Source organism: Ranitomeya variabilis, chromosome 2 (genome assembly GCF_051348905.1).
Source record: "Ranitomeya variabilis isolate aRanVar5 chromosome 2, aRanVar5.hap1, whole genome shotgun sequence".
NCBI lineage: Eukaryota > Metazoa > Chordata > Amphibia > Anura > Dendrobatidae > Ranitomeya > Ranitomeya variabilis.
The window spans coordinates 614,749,649-614,767,198 of record NC_135233.1 but is presented as its reverse complement, the minus strand read 5'-3'; the positions used below and the strand labels follow the sequence as shown (position 1 = coordinate 614,767,198).

At 45.9% G+C, this 17,550-nt stretch overlaps 1 long non-coding RNA gene across 2 annotated transcripts in view; it reads left to right on the top strand.

Moving 5' to 3' along the window:
* Positions 1-17,550, top strand: part of LOC143807332 (uncharacterized) — a 227,352-nt gene that overhangs the window by 75,826 nt on the left and 133,976 nt on the right. For both annotated transcript variants that reach the window (XR_013221699.1, XR_013221700.1), the window contains one exon: positions 12,373-12,486. This is a non-coding gene — a long non-coding RNA (uncharacterized LOC143807332). The remainder of the gene's footprint in view (positions 1-12,372; positions 12,487-17,550) is intronic.

Genomic DNA, 17,550 nt, shown 5'->3' with positions numbered 1-17,550 from the left:
GCAGCTACTCAAAGAATCCTTCTGATTCCTCTCTATGCTCTACCTGGCAGTCAATTATAGAATCCAGATCCTTCCTTCCTCAATTTATCCAGGCAGGTACTTAGAAAATCTTCCACCTTCCTCTCTTAGTTCTTCCTGGCAGTCATTTCGTAAAATTGTCCCTCTACCTCTCTTAGTTCTTCCTGGCAGTCTGACAGTTATTCACAGAATCTCCCTTTTCCTCTCATAGCTCTCTCTGTTAGTCAGTCAGAGAATTTCCTTCCTTTCTTTCTTCCTTTCTCCCTTCCTTCCTCTCTCTCCCTTACATCCATCCATCCTGCCTTCCTCTACCTTCCTTCCTCTATTTTCCTTGCTTCCTTTCTCTTCCTTCCTTCCTCTATTCCTTCCTTTCTCCCTTTCTTCCATAAATTCATCCATCCTTCATTCATCTATCTCCTTCCATTCTCTCTTTCCTCCTCCATTTTCCTTCCTTCCTCTCTCTCGCTTCCTTCCTCTTTCTCTCTTCCATCCATTGATCCATCCTTCCTTCCTCTATCTCCTTTACTTGCTATCTTCCTTCCACTCTCCTTTCTTTCTGTCTTTCCTCTCCCTTCCTTCCTCACTTCCTTCTTCTCTCTCCCTTCCTACCTCTTTCCCTTCCATCAATCAATCGTTCCTCTATCTCCCTTCCTTCCTCTCTCTTACTTCCACTCTCCCTTCCTTCCTCTCTTCCTTCCACTCTTCTTTTCATCTGTCTTCTCTCTTCCTTCGTCTCTCTCCCTTCCTTCCTATCCATCTCCCTTCCTCCCTTTCTCTTCCTTCCTTCCTAACTTTCCCATCCATCCATCTCCCTTCCTCCCTCTCTGTTCCTTCCTCCCCTCCTTCGTCTTCTTCCCTTCCTCCCACACAGTCATTCAGAGTCAATCTCCTTCCTCTCTCCCTCCCTTCCTGTCTTCCTTCCTCCATCATTCCCTTTCTCTCCCTCTCCCATCCTTCCTCTGTCCCTTCCTTTGTCCTTCCTCACTCCTTTTATCTCTCTTCCTTCCTCCTCTGTTTTTTCCTCCCTCACAGTCATTCATAGAGATTCCAAAAAGAAAAAGTTGAACCGCACCCTATACTCACAAAGTCTCTATGGACAAAAGGGCGCACGTCAACACCAGGGGGTCCATCCCAGATAAGAATCCATATCCAAAAAGAGTACAAATGACAGCGCCACTGTCCATTGTAGCGCTGTCATTTGTACTCTTTTTGGTCACAGTCATTCATAGTCATCCTCCTTCCTCTTGCAGTTCCTTCTGACAGTCATTAAAAAACATTCCACCTTCTTCTTCAAGTAATTTATAAAACCCAAGTTCTCCTTCTCCGCTCCATGTCCTCCCTGGCTGGCAGTCATTAGGAGACTTCCTCCCTCAGTTCTTCCTGGCAGTCATTCAGAGAAGTTTTCCCATTTGGCTTCACTAATTTACTAAATATTAGGGAGAAATGTAAAGAACATGAGTGTCATCGTGTCACTGTATCTACTATATAATTGTCTAAGGGTCACTTCCGTCTTTCTGTCTGTCCTTCTGTCTGTCACGGATATTCATTGGTCGCAGCCTCTATCTGTCATGGAATCCAAGTCGCTGATTGGTCTCGCCAGCTGCCTGTCATGGCTGCCGCGACCAATCAGCGACGGCCACATTCCGATTAGTCCCTCCCTACTCCCCTGCAGTCAGTGCCCGGCGCCCGCTCCATACTCCCCACAGTCACGGCTCACACAGGGTTAATGCCGGCGGTAACGGACCACGTTATGCCGCGGGCAACTCACTCCGTTACCGCCGCTATTAACCCTGTATGACCAAGTTTTTACTATTGATGCTGCCTATGCAGTGTCGATAGTAAAAACATCTAATGTTAAAAATAATAAAAAAAATAAAAAATCATTATATACTCACCTTTCCCGCTTCTCGCGACGCTCCGGTGACCGCTCCATGCAAGCGACAGGTTCCAGTGCTAAGGATGGTATGCGACAAGGACCTGCCATGACATCACGGTTATGTGACCGCGACGTCATCACAAATCCTGCGCGCCTGCGCGAGAAGGACCTGCCGTGATGTCACGGTCATGTGACCGCGACGTCATCACACCCTGGGACCGGAAGCTGCCGCCTGCACAGACGACAGAACTACAAGGGTACCCTCGGAAGGTGAGTATATGTTTCTTTTTTATTTTTTAACCTGTAACATACGTGGCTGGGCAATATACTACGTAGCTGGGCAATATACTACGTGACTGGCCAATATACTCCGTGGCTGGGCAATATACTACGTGGCTCTGTGCTGTATACTACATCGCTGTGCAATATACTACGTGGCTCTGTGCTGTATACTACGTAACTGGGCAATATACTACGTCACTGGGCAATATACTACGTAACTGGGCAATATACTACGTCACTAGGCAATATACTACGTGGCTGGGCAATATACTACGTCACTGGGCAATATACTACGTCACTGGGCATTATATACTACGTGGCTGGACAATATACTACGTGGACATGCATATTCTAGAATACCCGATGCGTTAGAATTGGGCCACCATCTAGTAAATAGATAAATGACCAAAAAGATTTGTAGGTTCCTGTACAGAAGCCGCGTCAGTACTTCATGGTGTCCAAACCTCCTACCTGTGACAGGACGAGCGCCTCGAGTTATTAGGAGACATCTCGACGTCACGCGTGTTACTGGCTACAATGTAATCAGACGCACACTGCGTACATAGGGCCTGATTTATTATTGCTTCTGTGCCTTTTTTGTCTAGATTTTTTCATGTGTCCCTTTTTTAAAAAAAATTATGTTTTGCCATTGTGGCCAGAGTTTGGGGTTTCCGGCAAATTCATCAATTACTATTTTTTGTGCAAGCGTTCCCCTGTCCCCACTGCAGTGATTCTACATCTGAAATTATTGTGCAAAGTTTTTTGCATGATAGCAGAATATGTAACCAAAAAGGGATAAAAAAAGTTACAAAAAATGAAGATTTCGCCCAAAATTCATGGAAAAACGTGCCTTGTTTTGAAGAATTTGGTGCAAAAAACATCAATGACTACAAAAAAGTACAGAAAAAACATAAATATTGAATTGGGCCCTTTGTGTGACACAGGGCTGGGCAAGGGCCCATTCCGCTCTTGCACAAGGGCCTCTTCCGTCCATGGTCCAGCACTTTGCTTCTTTGCATTGTACCCCAGTTATAAATGTGCTGCAGTTTCCTTATTTCCAAGCTCATAAATTTCCACATCTTGCACATTTTGTCCATTTCTTCACTGTGGCAGCCAGACCCGACCAATGCAGACAAACAATATGGGAATGCTGGGGATTACTGGGTGTCTGTGCAGCTGTGGGTGTCAGATCAGAGGATCATCACCTGTAATGTGCCCCACATGTGAGCTGCTGATACATTGTAACACAGGGACATCAGCTGTACAGGAGGTAAGTGATGAGGGGGCTGCAGACACCCCAGAGACCCCTCGCCATGGTCACACCTTACAGCGATAATTGCTCTACAGCTTCTATAGTTAAAGGGATTCTACAAGTAAAGTACAGATCTAATGAGGATTAAAGGCTCTTTACTCACATGCCATTAGTTAGGGTTGTAATATCCCCATGATGTGGCATCTAGCAGATGGCAGTGGAGCGGCCCCCAAACGCAGGGCAGCGGGGTACTCGGTACCGGGTCCCCCGGTCTCGGTTCTGGGGATGTCACGGTGGCCTGACCCGGTCCGTGGCCCTGTTAAGGGGCGCCCGATTAAAGATGTAGGTGACGGTGTGTCAAGTGTTCGTGACGCCACCTGTGGTATTCGGTCAGGGTGACCGACGCTGCTAGGGGTCCGCTGGGGCGATGGAATGGCAGCTAGATGTTGTAACTTCCCACAGGTGAAGTATGTCCCCAGGGCTTCCCTTGATGAGTAGATGGTAATGGTGTAGGTCGCAGTAAATGACGAGGACACAGGGTTGCAGTCTCTTTACCTCTTTACTGAAGGCTTCGGCATCCACAATCCAGAGCACTGCTAACAGGGCAGGCTGAGACTGGCCGGTCCGAAGGCAGATCCAGAGTTCCCTTTGCAGGTGGAAATCAGTCGCCTACCTACTAGCGCCTGGGTGTTGTAGTACTTCCCTGCTGAGCACCACGGGATAGTCCTCACAACTGTCGTGTATGTTTCTGTTCTCTCTCCGTCCCCCAGATGATATGGATAGGACGCACCCGTATGACGGGGTAGGCCTGGAGTTATTTTATAGGGACCCTAGAGACGACCCTCTCCCACAATTGCCTCCGTTGTCTTCATTAGGTGAAAAGGTGAGACAGCCAACCTAGAGTTACTGTAACTGCCCTGCCGTAGTTTAAAGTAATGCGTAGAGCTTATTACTTCCTCGGCGTCTCGGCTGCCGGCTAGGCGCCCCAGAAGGATGTTGCCGATCTCGGTGCACGACTCCTTCTGGTTCTATCGCCTTTGTGCTGTGATCTCGTTTCTCACTTCTCCACAATATACTTCGCTTCGTGTCCTTTCTTGAGATGCCGCCGCAATGAAGTGCAGGCGCGGCTCCGTAACGATCTGTCTCGTGCTAGGCCACTGTCAGGATCCCACCCCTGACAGGGACCTCCCTGAATCTTCCCAAGCAACCTCTTCTCTCACTAGATGTTACCTGGGCAAAACCCAGTCAGCTTCTCTCTAACTTCCTATCCAACCCCAGTTTTACCAGAGTGTGAGGAGTGGCCTAATACATAGAACCCTTTGCTCCCCCTGGTGGCCGGAGTGTGAAGTGTAATGTGTGACTGTGATACCTGGTCAGGTGAACTCCTTTAGTGCCATCAGACGTACCATCACTCCCCTTAGCAGCAGAGCGACAATACTGCAATGGCCAGGACCAGGGGCGGACCTACCGCCGGTTCAACCGGTGCAGCCGCACCGGGGCCCGGAGGTGGAGGGGGGCCCTTGCAGGCAGGGACATACAGGGGCCCGGCTTTGTGCTGCTGCAGTAGATCGGTGCACGGGTGCAGGCCCCGCACTGTATTAGCAGTGTACAAGTGCCGGCCGGCATCCCCTATTGCAGACACAGCAGGAGCCTGTGTGTCTGCTGATCTGACGTCACCTGCGCGCCGGAGAGGAGAGATGAAGTTAGTAGAAAGCCATGGGGTCCCGGGCAGGAGGTATGTGACGGGCTTCATCTCACTCCTGCTTTCTTATCTGCTTTCTGTAGAGGATCTTTCTGTACTGTGAGATTTATTGCACCACCTTAAGTTTACATACAGATAAGGTCTCGGCTCCAGCGTCACCCGATCTGCATGTAAGCTGAAGCTGCAGCAATAAGTCACAGTGATCCTCACCCTGCACTGTGTGACCCTGAGCCCGGCTCCAGGACATCCCACATTATATATCAGATATATATTTGTACTATGTGCACATATATAGTGTTATGTGCACTGAGCACTGACCAGGCTGCAGGAACTCACATTATAATATAGTATATTATAATGTGAGTTCCTGCAGCCTGGTCAGTGCTCAGTGTATATAACACTATATATGTGCACATAGTACAGTGCACAGTATATACAGTATGGAGCCTCATGTGCGGTCATTATACAGTATGGAGCATCATGTGCAGTCATTATACAGTATGGAACATCATGTGCGGCCAGTATACAGTATGGAGCATCATGTGCGGTCATTATACAGTATGGAGCATCATGTGCGGTCATTATACAGTATGGAGCATCATGTGCGGTCATTATACAGTATGGAGCATCATGTGTGGCCATTATACAGTATGGAGCATCATGTGCGGTCATTATACAGTATGGAGCATCATGTGTGGCCATTATACAGTATGGAGCATCATGTGCAGTCATTATACAGTATGGAGCATCATGTGCGGTCAATATACAGTATGGAGCATTATGTGCGGTCATTATACAGTATGGAGCCTCATGTGCGGTCATTATACAGAATGGAGCATCATGTGTGGCCATTATACAGTATGGAGCATCATGTGCGGTCATTATACAGTATGGAGCATCATGTGTGGCCATTATACAGTATGGTGCATCATGTGCGGTCATTATACAGTATGGAGCATCATGTGCGGTCATTATACAGTATGGAGCATCATGTGCGGTCATTATACAGTATGGAGCATCATGTGGTGTCATTATACAGTATGGAGCATCATGTGGTGTCATTATACAGTATGGAGCATCATGTGTGGTCAATATACAGTATGGAGCATCATGTGCGGTCATTATACAGTATGGAGCATCATGTGTGGCCATTATACAGTATGCAGCATCATGTGCGGTCATTATACAGTATGGAGCATTATGTGCGGTCATTATACAGTATGGAGCATTATGTGCGGTCATTATACAGTATGGAGCCTCATGTGCGGTCATTATACAGAATGGAGCATCATGTGTGGCCATTATACAGTATGGAGCATCATGTGCGGTCAGTATACAGCATGGAGCATCATGTGCGGTCATTATACAGTATGGAGCATCATGTGCGGTCATTATACAGTATGGAGCATCATGTGCGGTCATTATACAGTATGGAGCATCATGTGCGGTCAATATACAATATGGAGCATTATGTGCGGCCATTATACAGTATGGAGCATCATGTGCGGCCATTATACAGTATGGAGCATCATGTGCGGTCATTATACAGTATGGAGCATCATGTGTGGCCATTATACAGTATGGAGCATCATGTGCGGTCATTATACAGTATGGAGCATTATCTGCGGTCATTATACAGTATTGACCATCATGTGTGGCCATTATACAGTATGGAGCACTGTGTGGCCATATTTTTTTATTTATAATTATTCTTTATGAAAGTGTGATCAGCAGTGCTAAATGGGTGTGGTTGGGACGTGGATATGGGTGTGACTAGTTATGAATGGGTGTGGCCAGAGGCGTGGCCTAAAATTTGCCGCGGCGCACGTTGCGCGCCGCAAGCTTGGTCCCTCTTTCCCATCTTCAAAAGTTGGGAGGTATGATGCTGGGCAGGGAGGGGGGCCCAGACACATTTCTTGCACAGGGGCCCAAAGCTGTCAGTGTCCGCCACTGGCCAGGACTCTGGGGTGCTGCAGCAGCATGAATGACTATGGATGGTAAATAACTACAAGTCACAGGAGGTAACGTCACTGACTTCTGGGCAGACAAAAGTGGGAAAGTTAGATTATTTTTTTTTCTTCTCACAAAAGTTGTTGCAGCAGACCCTGAAACTGGTGTCTGCCCATGCAGCTGATGTCTGGGGCTGCAGTGGCCTATGTGGTCTGCTGCAGCAGCTGCCCATGCTCCTGGTGTATGTTGCTGCCCATGCCCCTGGCGTCTGCTGCAGCAGCTGCCCATGCCCCTGGTGTATGTTGCTGCCCATGCCCCTGGCTGCTGCGACTTCCCATGCCCCTGGCGTCTGCTGCTGTGGCTGCCCATGCCCCTGGCATCTGCTGCTGCACAAGCCCCTGGCGTATGCTGCTGCCCATGCCCCTGGCGTCTGCTGCTGCCCATGCCACTGGCATCTGAGGCTGGGGTGGCCCATGTTGTTTGTTACTGCGGTGGTCCATGCCCCTGGCATTTGTGACTGCGGCGGTCCCTGCCACTGGTGTCTGTGGCAGCTCCAGCCTGTGGCTCATTTGACAACATCTTGATTTGCTGTGATCTGTAGTACTACTTCCTCTGATCACATTAGAGATGATGGTGTACAGATCTACTGCAGTGAGATGGACTGTATATATGAGGGGTGGTCTTCAGGAAAGCTCCATGTTGTTACCCCCAATAAAAAGTAACACAAGTCAGAGAATGCGGCACACATCAGTTACCAATCCAGATTTCCTGCCTGTCGTATAAGGCCGGCGTCACACTCAGCGTATGTAAATACGGTCCGTTTATTACGGTCGTAATACGCAGAAATGTTCCCAAAATAGTGATCCGTATGTCATCCGTAGGCAGGGTGTGTCAGCGTATGGGATCCGTACTGTGATATTTTCTCGCAGGCTTGCAAAACCGACATCTAATGGATTTATGTGCTCAAATGTTCGTTAAAACATATATACAGTATGTATATATATATAGATACTGTATATGTCATTGAGACACATATATAATATATATATTATGTATTTATATTTAATTCAGCGCGAGATATGTGAAAAGCCGGTAATTCAATTGCCGGCTTTTAATTTCTCCTTCCCAAACCCGACATGATATGAGACATGGTTTACATACAGTAAACCATCTCATATCCCTTTTTTTTTGCATATTCCACACTACTAATGTTAGTAGTGTGTATGTGCAAAATGTGGGCACTCTAGCTTGTAAAATAAAGGGTTAAATGGCGTAAAAAATTGGCGTGGGCTCCCGCGCAATTTTCTCCACCAGAGTGGTAAAGCCAGTGACTGAGGGCAGATATTAATAGCCTAGAGAGGGTCCATGGTTATTGGCCCCCCCTGGCTAAAAACATCTGCCCCTAGCCACCCCAGAAAAGGCACATCTGGAAGATGCGACTATTCTGGCACTTGGCCACTCTCTTCCCATTCCCGTGTAGCAGTGGGATATGGGGTAATGAAGGGTTAATGTCACCTTGCTATTGTAAGGTGACATTAAGCCAGATTAATAATGGAGATGCGTCAATTATGACACCTATCCATTATTAATCCAATAGTACGAAATGGTTAATAAAACACACACACATTTTTTACAAGTATTTTAATGAAATAAATACACAGGTTGTTGTAATATTTTATTATACCCTCTCTAGGCTATTAATATCTGCCCTCAGTCACTGGCTTTACCACTCTGGTGGAGAAAATTGTGCGGGAGCCCACGCCAATTTTTCCGCCATTTAACCCTTTATTTTACAAGCTACAGCGCCCAAATTTTGCACATACACACTACTAACATTAGTAGTGAGGAATATGCAAAAAAAAAAGGGATATGAGATGGGTTACTGTATGTAAATCACGTCTCATATCCTGTCGGGTTTGGGAAGGAGAAATTAAAAGCCGGCAATTGAATTACCGACTTTTCTATAGAACACTGCTGCATATTTCTCGCAAGTCACACTGCTGGTCCGTGTGTAATCCGTATTTTTCTCGCCCCCATAGACTTTCATTGGCGATTTTTTTTGCGCAATACGGTGACAAACGCAGCATGCTGCGATTTTGTACGGCCGTAGAAGACCGTATAATACGGATCCGTAAAACACGGCTGATAGGAGCTGGGACATAGAGAATCATTGGGCCGTGTGTTATGCGTATTTTACGGGTGTATTTTCTGCGCTCATACGTCCGTAAAACTCGCCAGTGTGACGCCGGCCTAAGAGTCTGGATCTGTTTTCTTTCCCTCCCATTTGGGTTTCTGCCCCAGCAATTACATTGTTTCAATGTGACAAATACCTGGAAACAATGTGAGATTCTGCAGCAACAATGAGGCCGCCGGGGAGCTCGGCAGACGGCTGCGCCACTACAATGACACGTACCACTGAAAGCTGAATGATATCTGCGGGATTTAGAAATCGCGGCACCATATGTCGCTGTTCTACTCAATCGCCAGAGAGCGACGTGAACTTTGTGAAATGCTACTTCTAATAAAAGTATAATATCCGGTGTGGCGCAGGGCAGGCGGCCTATTAATATTGCACTCTGAATTTCTCAAGTTCATTTTACCTTGTGTAACAGGACGACATTGTGAATTACTAAGACGATACAAGCGTGGACAGGGTGCACTATATACATACAGCTCTGGCATAAATTAAGAGACCGCTGCAGAATGTTCAGTTTGTCTGATTTTTCTCCTTATAGGTATATTTTTTAATATAATGTAAATTGTTCTTTTATTCTAGAAACTACTGACAACATGTCTCCGAAGTTCCAAGCAATAAATGTTGTATTTATTTTCTGAAAATGAGAAATGGTCAAAATAACTAACAAAAAAATGCAGTGCTTGCAGACCTCAAATAATGCGAAAAAAAAAGTTCATAATCCTTTAGAAACAACAATACTAATGTTTTAACTCAGGAAGAGTTCAGAAATCAATATTTTGTGGAATAACCATGATTTTTAATCCCAGCTTTCATGCATCTTGGCATGCTTTCCACCAGTCTTTCACACTGCTCCTGATACAAAAATGTAAGCAGTTCTTCTTTGTTTGATGGCTTGTGACAATCCATCTTCCATCTTGATTACATTTCAGAGGTTTTCAATGGGGTTCAGGTCTGGAGATTGGGCGGCCATGACAGGGATTTGATGTGGTGGTCCTTCATCCACACCTTGATTGACCTAGCTATGTGGCATGGCGCATTGTCCTGCTGGAAAAACCACTTCTCAGAGTTGGGGAACATTGCCTGAGCAGTTGGAATCAACAGTTTTTTTCAGGATAACCTTGTATGTGGCATGATTCATACGTCCTTCGCAAAGATTAACCAGCCCAATTCCAGCCTTGCTGAAGTATTCCCAGATCAACACCTGGTCATCTAATGGTTAGACGGAGACCTGGAAAGGTGTACAAGCCACAGTGTCTTGCACCCACTGTGAAATTTGGTGGAGGATCGGTGATGATCTGGGGATGTTTCAGCAAGGCTGGAATTGGTCAGGTTGTTCTTTGCAAAGGACGTATGAATCAAGCCGCATACAAGGTTATCCTGGAAAAACAGCTGAATCCATCTGCTCAGGCAATGTTCCCCAACTCTGAGGACTGGTTTTTCAAGCAGGACAATGCGCCATGCCACACAGCTAGGTCAATCAAGGTGTGGATGAAGGACCACCATATCAAATACCTGTCATGGCCAGCCCAATCTCCAGACCTGAACCCCATTGAAAACCTCTGAAATGTAATCAAGATGGAAGATGGATTGTCACAAGCCATCAAACAAAGAAGAACTGCTTACATTTTTGTACCAGGGGTGGCATAAGGTCACCCAAAAGCAGTGTGAAAGACTGGTGGAAAGCATGCCAAAACGCATGAAAGCTGGGATTAAAAATCATGGTTATTCCACAAAATATTGATTTCTGAACTCTTCCAGAGTTAAAACATTAGTATTGTTGTTTCTAAATGATTATTAACTTGTTTGTTTTTTTTTGCATTATTTGTGGTCTGCAAGCAATGCAGTTTTTTGTTATTTTGACCATTTTTCATTTTAAGAAAATAAATACAAACCTTATTGCTTGGAACTTCGGAGACATGTTGTCATTAGTTTATAGAATAAAAGAACAATTTATATTTCACTCAAAAAATATACCTAGAAAGAGAAAAAGAGACAAACTGAAAATTTTGCAGTGGTCTTTTAATTTTTGCCAGAGCTGTACTATATATATATTCTACTGGTGTTCATAAATTATTACCTCTCCACTGGTGATCACTAATGGGACCAACACTCATGTAATAATTTTAGCAAAAATCTGGTGACATATTTGCTTTAATGGCACTGCCAATATACTGTGAGCCACCTGCCTGACCTAAACCTGCTCCCGCAGCTGCATCATCTCCGGACTTGTCTCCTGCGGCTGCATCATCTCTGGACTTGTCTCCTGTGGCTGTGACATCTCTGGACTTGTCTCCCATGACTGCTGCATCTCCAGACTTGTCTCCTGTGGCTGCATCATCTCCGGACTTGTCTCCCGTGGCTGCGTCATCTGTGGACTTGTCTCCCATGGCTGCTGCGTCTCCGGACTTGTCTCCCGTGGCTGCGTCTCCGGACTTGTCTCCCGTGGCTACGGCATCTCCGGACTTGTGTCACGTGGCTGCGGCATCTCTGGACTTGTCTCCTCTGGCTGCAGCATCTCGGGACTTGTCTCCCGTAGCTGCGTCATCTCCCGACTTGTTTCTCGTGGCTGTGGCATTTCTGGACTTGTCTCCCGTGGCTACGGCATCTCCGGATTTGTCTCCTGTGGTAGCGGCATCTCTGGATTTGTCTCCCGTGGCTGCGGCATCTCCGGATGTGTCTCCCATCGCTGCATCATCTCCGGACTTGTCTCCACTGAGCACATCTGGGACATCATTTATCGATGATAACATAGGAGCTGCCAGCAGAGGATCTTGATGATTTGTACAATCAGCGGCAGAACCTATCTCGGTGATAGCAGCCGAGGCTCAGACCCTGGACTGCAGAAATCAAGAGGTTGTGAGAAATTATTTGATTATTTCCTTCTTATTACTTTATCTCCATCCTATAATTTCCATTACTCCACGACCTTTCCTTCTTGGTGTTGTAACTTCAATGTCGAAGAGCATATTTATATTATATCCACATACAATATATTTCCATGTTACTGGGGTCAGTGCATCCTTTCAGGAGTAATGAATATTACATGTCTATCTCGTAGAGATTAACTTTCCCCTCTGTATTTACGTTTTTTCCAGGAACCGCAGTCCAGTGAAGAGTTTACGAATCTAGAGAACACCCCGCACTTAAGAGCATTTTCCTGCTAAATGATTTAGTCTCCTGTCATGATAAATCCTCTGCTTCATAGAAAGGTATGTGCTCTAATAAACTTGTATATTGTTGGTTCTTTGTTATTGTATCTTATTATTGAATATTGTTTAATTATAATACTGCCCCTATGTACAGGAATATAACTACTATAATACTGTCCCTATGTACAAGAATATAACTACTATAATACTGCCCCTATGTACAAGAATATAACTACTATAATACTGCTCCTATGTACAAGAATATAACTACTATAATACTGTTACTATGTACATGAATATAACTACTATAATACTGCCCCCTATGTACAAGACTATAACTACTATAATACTGCTCCTATGTACAAGAATATAACTACTATAATACTGCTCCAATATACAAGAATATAACTACTATAATACTGCTCCTATGTACAAGAATATAACTGCTATAATACTGTTACTATGTACAAGAATATAACTACTATAATACTGCCCCCTATGTACAAGAATATAACTACTATAATACTGCTCCTATGTACAAGAATATAACTACTATAATACTGCCCCTATGTACAAGAATATAACTACTATAATACTGCCCCCTATGTACAAGAATATAACTACTATAATACTGCCCCCTATGTACAAGAATATAACTACTATAATACTGCTCCAATATACAAGAATATAACTACTATAATACTGCTCCTATGTACAAGAATATAACTACTATAAGGGTATGTGCACACGTTGCGGATTTCTTGCAGAAAATTCCTGAAGAAAACCGGAAATTTTCTGCAAGAAATCCGCATTTTTTTTTTGCGTTTTTTTTCCGTTTTTTTCGCGTTTTTTTAGCATTCTGCAAGCGTAACTAGCTTGCAGAATGCTAAAGTTTTCCAAGCGATCTGTAGCATCGCTTGGAAAACTGACTGACAGGTTGGTCACACTTGTCAAACATAGCGTTTGACAAGTGTGACCAACTTTTTACTATAGATGCAGCTTATGCAGCATCTATAGTAAAAGATAGAATGTTTAAAAATAATAAAAAAAATAAAAAAAATGCTTATACTCACCCAGACATCTCCTCAGCGGCCGTCCGGCTCCTCTTCTAGCTGGTCTGTGCGCACAGGACCTCCCGTGACGTCACGGTCACGTGAGCGGTCACATGACCGCTCACGACCAATCACAGGACAGTGACGTCATTCGGCGAGGTCCTTCAGCGCACACCAGCTACAGGAACCGAACGGCAGCGTGCGAGGAGGCGGGAATACATCGAGGGTGAGTATAGGACTGTTTATTATTTTATTTCTTATTTTTTGACCACTTATATGGTGCCCAGTGCGTGGAGGAGAGTCTCCTCTCCTCCACCCTGGGTACCAACCGCATATAATCTGCTTACTTCCCGCATGGTGTGCACAGCCCCGTGCGGGAAGTAAGCAGATCAATGGACCCCTAGGTGTGCGGAATCCCTGCAATTCCGCATTTTTAATGAACATGTTGCTTTTTTTTCCGCTATGCGATTTTTTCGCGGAAAAAATCGCAACATTTGCACAAAAAATGCGGAATACCCTGTAAATAATAGGAGGCTTATGTAAGCGTTTTTTTTCGCGTTTTTATCACGTTTTTATAGCGAAAAAACGCGAAAAAAACGCTAACAATCCTGAACGTGTGCACATGGCCTAATACTGCTCCTATGTACAAGAATATAACTACTATAATACTGCCCCTATGTACAAGAATATAACTACTATAATACTGCCCCTATGTACAATAATATAACTACTATAATACTGCTCCTATGTACAAGAATATAACTACTATAATACTGCCCCTATGTACAAGAATATCTATATATATAATTGTCTAAGGGGTACTTCCGTCTTTCTGTCGGCAACTTCCGTCACGGTTATTCATTCGCTGATTGGTCTCGCCAGCTGCCTGTCATGGCTGCCGCGACCAATCAGCGACAGGCACAGTCCGATTAGTCCCTCCCTACTCCCCTGCAGTCACTGCCCGGCACCCGCTCCATACTCCCCGCAGTCACGGCTTACACAGGGTTAATGCCAGCGGTAACGGACCGCGTTATGCCGCGGGTAACTCACTCCGTTACCGCCGCTATTAACCCTGTGTGACCAAGTTTTTACTATTGAGGCTGCCTATGCAGCCTCAATAGTAAAAACATCTAATGTTAAAAAAAACAAAAAAAACAAAAACAAATCATTATATACTCGCCTTCCGCCGCCTGTCCGACGCTCCGGTGACCGGTCCATGCAAGCGGCAGGTTCCGGTGCTAAGGTTGGTGTGCGACAAGAACCTGCCATGACGTCACGGTCATGTGACCGCGACGTCATCACAGGCCCTGCGCGAGAAGGACCTGCCATGACGTCACAGTCATGTGACCGCTGTTGTGGCTGGACCTGGTGGTTAGGAGCACCGGGAATGACCTGATAGTCAAAACTGCAAAATAGAGCGAGCTCTGAGAAGTGGGAGCTCTGCTGACCGCAGCCCTAATCTATTATCACACACACTAGAATTAGCCGTGGATCGTACCTGACTCTGCCTAGACGACTCGACACAGCCTGAGAGGTAACTACACCTAAAGAGAAATATAGCCTCACCTTGCCTCAGAGAAATTCCCAAAAGGAAACGAGCAGCCCCCCACATATATTGACTGTGAGTTAAGAGGAAGGCACAAACACAGGAATGAGACAGGTTTCAGCAAAGGAGGCCCGACTTACTAAATAGACAGAAAATAGATAAAGGGATCTTTGCGGTCAGCACAAAAAACTACAAAAAGCCACGCAGAGTGAGCAAGAAACCCCCCGCGCCGACTCACGGCACGGTAGGTGCCACTCTGCAACTCAGAGCTTCCAGCTAGCGAGACAATATCATGATAGCCAGCTGGACAAAACTTAGCAGGTACTCAGAAATATATTCAGCACACAAATGAACAACAAATGAGCTTAACAGGGACTTAGCTTCTGCTGAAGTAGACAGGTCATCAGGAGATCCAAGTGAGATCTGAAACAGTACAGATACATTGACAACTGGCATCAGGTAACGATCTGAGCAGAGTTAAATAGAGGAACCAGCCCAGTCTTAAACGATGCAGCTGAGGAAGCCACCTCCAGACCAGCAGCTCCACTTTCAGCCACCAGAGGGAACCCACGGACAGAACTCACAGAAATACCATTCCTGACCACAGGAGGGAGCTCGAGAACAGAGTTCACAACAGTACCCCCCCCTTGAGGAGGGGTCACCGAACCCTCACCAGAACCCCCCAGCCGATTAGGACGAGCCAAATGAAAGGCACGAACCAAATCGGCAGCATGGACATCGGAGGCAAGAACCCAGGAACTATCCTCCTGACCATAGCCCTTCCATTTGACCAGATACTGAAGTTTCCGTCTCGAGATACGAGAATCTAAAATCTTCTCCACCACATACTCCAATTCTCCCTCGACCAACACCGGAGCAGGAGGGTCAACGGAAGGAACCATAGGCGCCACATATCTCTGCAACAACGACCTATGGAACACATTATGGATGGCAAAAGAAGCTGGAAGGTCCAAACGAAATGACACAGGATTGAGGATTTCAGAAATCTTATAAGGCCCAATAAAATGAGGCTTAAACTTAGGAGAAGAAACCTTCATAGGAACATAACGAGATGACAGCCAAACCAGATCCCCAACACGAAGTCGAGGACCAACACGGCGATGGCGGTTAGCGAAACGTTGAGCCTTCTCCTGTGACAATGTCAAATTGTCCACTACATGAGTCCAAATTTGCTGCAACCTGTCCACCACAGAATCCACACCAGGACAGTCCGAAGGCTCAACCTGCCCTGAAGAGAAACGAGGATGGAAACCAGAATTACAATAAAAGGGTGAAACCAAAGTAGCCGAACTGGCCCGATTATTAAGGGCGAACTCAGCCAATGGCAAGAAGGTCACCCAATCATCCTGATCAGCAGAAACAAAGCATCTCAGATAGGTCTCCAAAGTCTGATTGGTTCGCTCAGTTTGGCCATTTGTCTGAGGATGGAAAGCAGAAGAAAAAGACAAATCAATGCCCATCTTAGCACAAAAGGACCGCCAAAACCTCGAAACAAACTGGGAACCTAAATCCAACACAATGTTCTCCGGAATGCCATGCAAACGAACCACATGCTGGAAAAACAACGGAACCAAATCAGAGGATGAAGGCAACTTAGGCAAGGGTACCAAATGGACCATCTTAGAGAAGCGATCACAAACCACCCAGATGACCGACATCCTTTGAGAGACAGGGAGATCTGAAATAAAATCCATGGAAACATGCATCCAGGGCCTCTTCGGGACCGGCAAGGGTAAAAGTAACCCACTGGCACGAGAACAGCAGGGCTTCGCCCGAGCACAAGTCCCACAGGACTGCACAAAAGCACGCATATCCCGGGACAAGGAAGGCCACCAAAAGGACCTAGCCACCAAATCTCTGGTACCAAAAATTCCAGGATGACCAGCCAACACAGAACAATGAACCTCCGAGATAACCCTACTAGTCCATCTATCAGGGACAAACAGTCTCTCTGCAGGACAGTGGTCAGGTCTATCCGCCTGAAACTCCTGCAGAACCCGCCGCAAATCAGGGGAGATGGCAGACAAAATCACCCCCTCTTTGAGAATACCAGCCGGCTCAGAAACTCCCGGAGAATCAGGCACAAAACTCCTTGAAAGGGCATCAGCCTTCACATTCTTAGAACCCGGAAGGTATGAAACCACGAAATCGAAACGGGAGAAAAACAGTGACCATCGAGCCTGTCTAGGGTTCAACCGCTTGGCAGACTCGAGATAAGTCAAATTCTTGTGATCCGTCAAGACCACCACGCGATGCTTGGCGCCCTCAAGCCAATGTCGCCACTCCTCGAATGCCCACTTCATGGCCAACAACTCCCGATTGCCAACATCATAATTACGCTCAGCAGGCGAAAACTTTCTAGAAAAGAAAGCACATGGCTTCATCACAGAGCCATCAGAACTTCTCTGAGACAAAACAGCCCCTGCTCCAATCTCAGAAGCATCAACCTCGACCTGAAAAGGGAGCGAAACATCTGGCTGACACAACACAGGAGTCGAAGAAAAA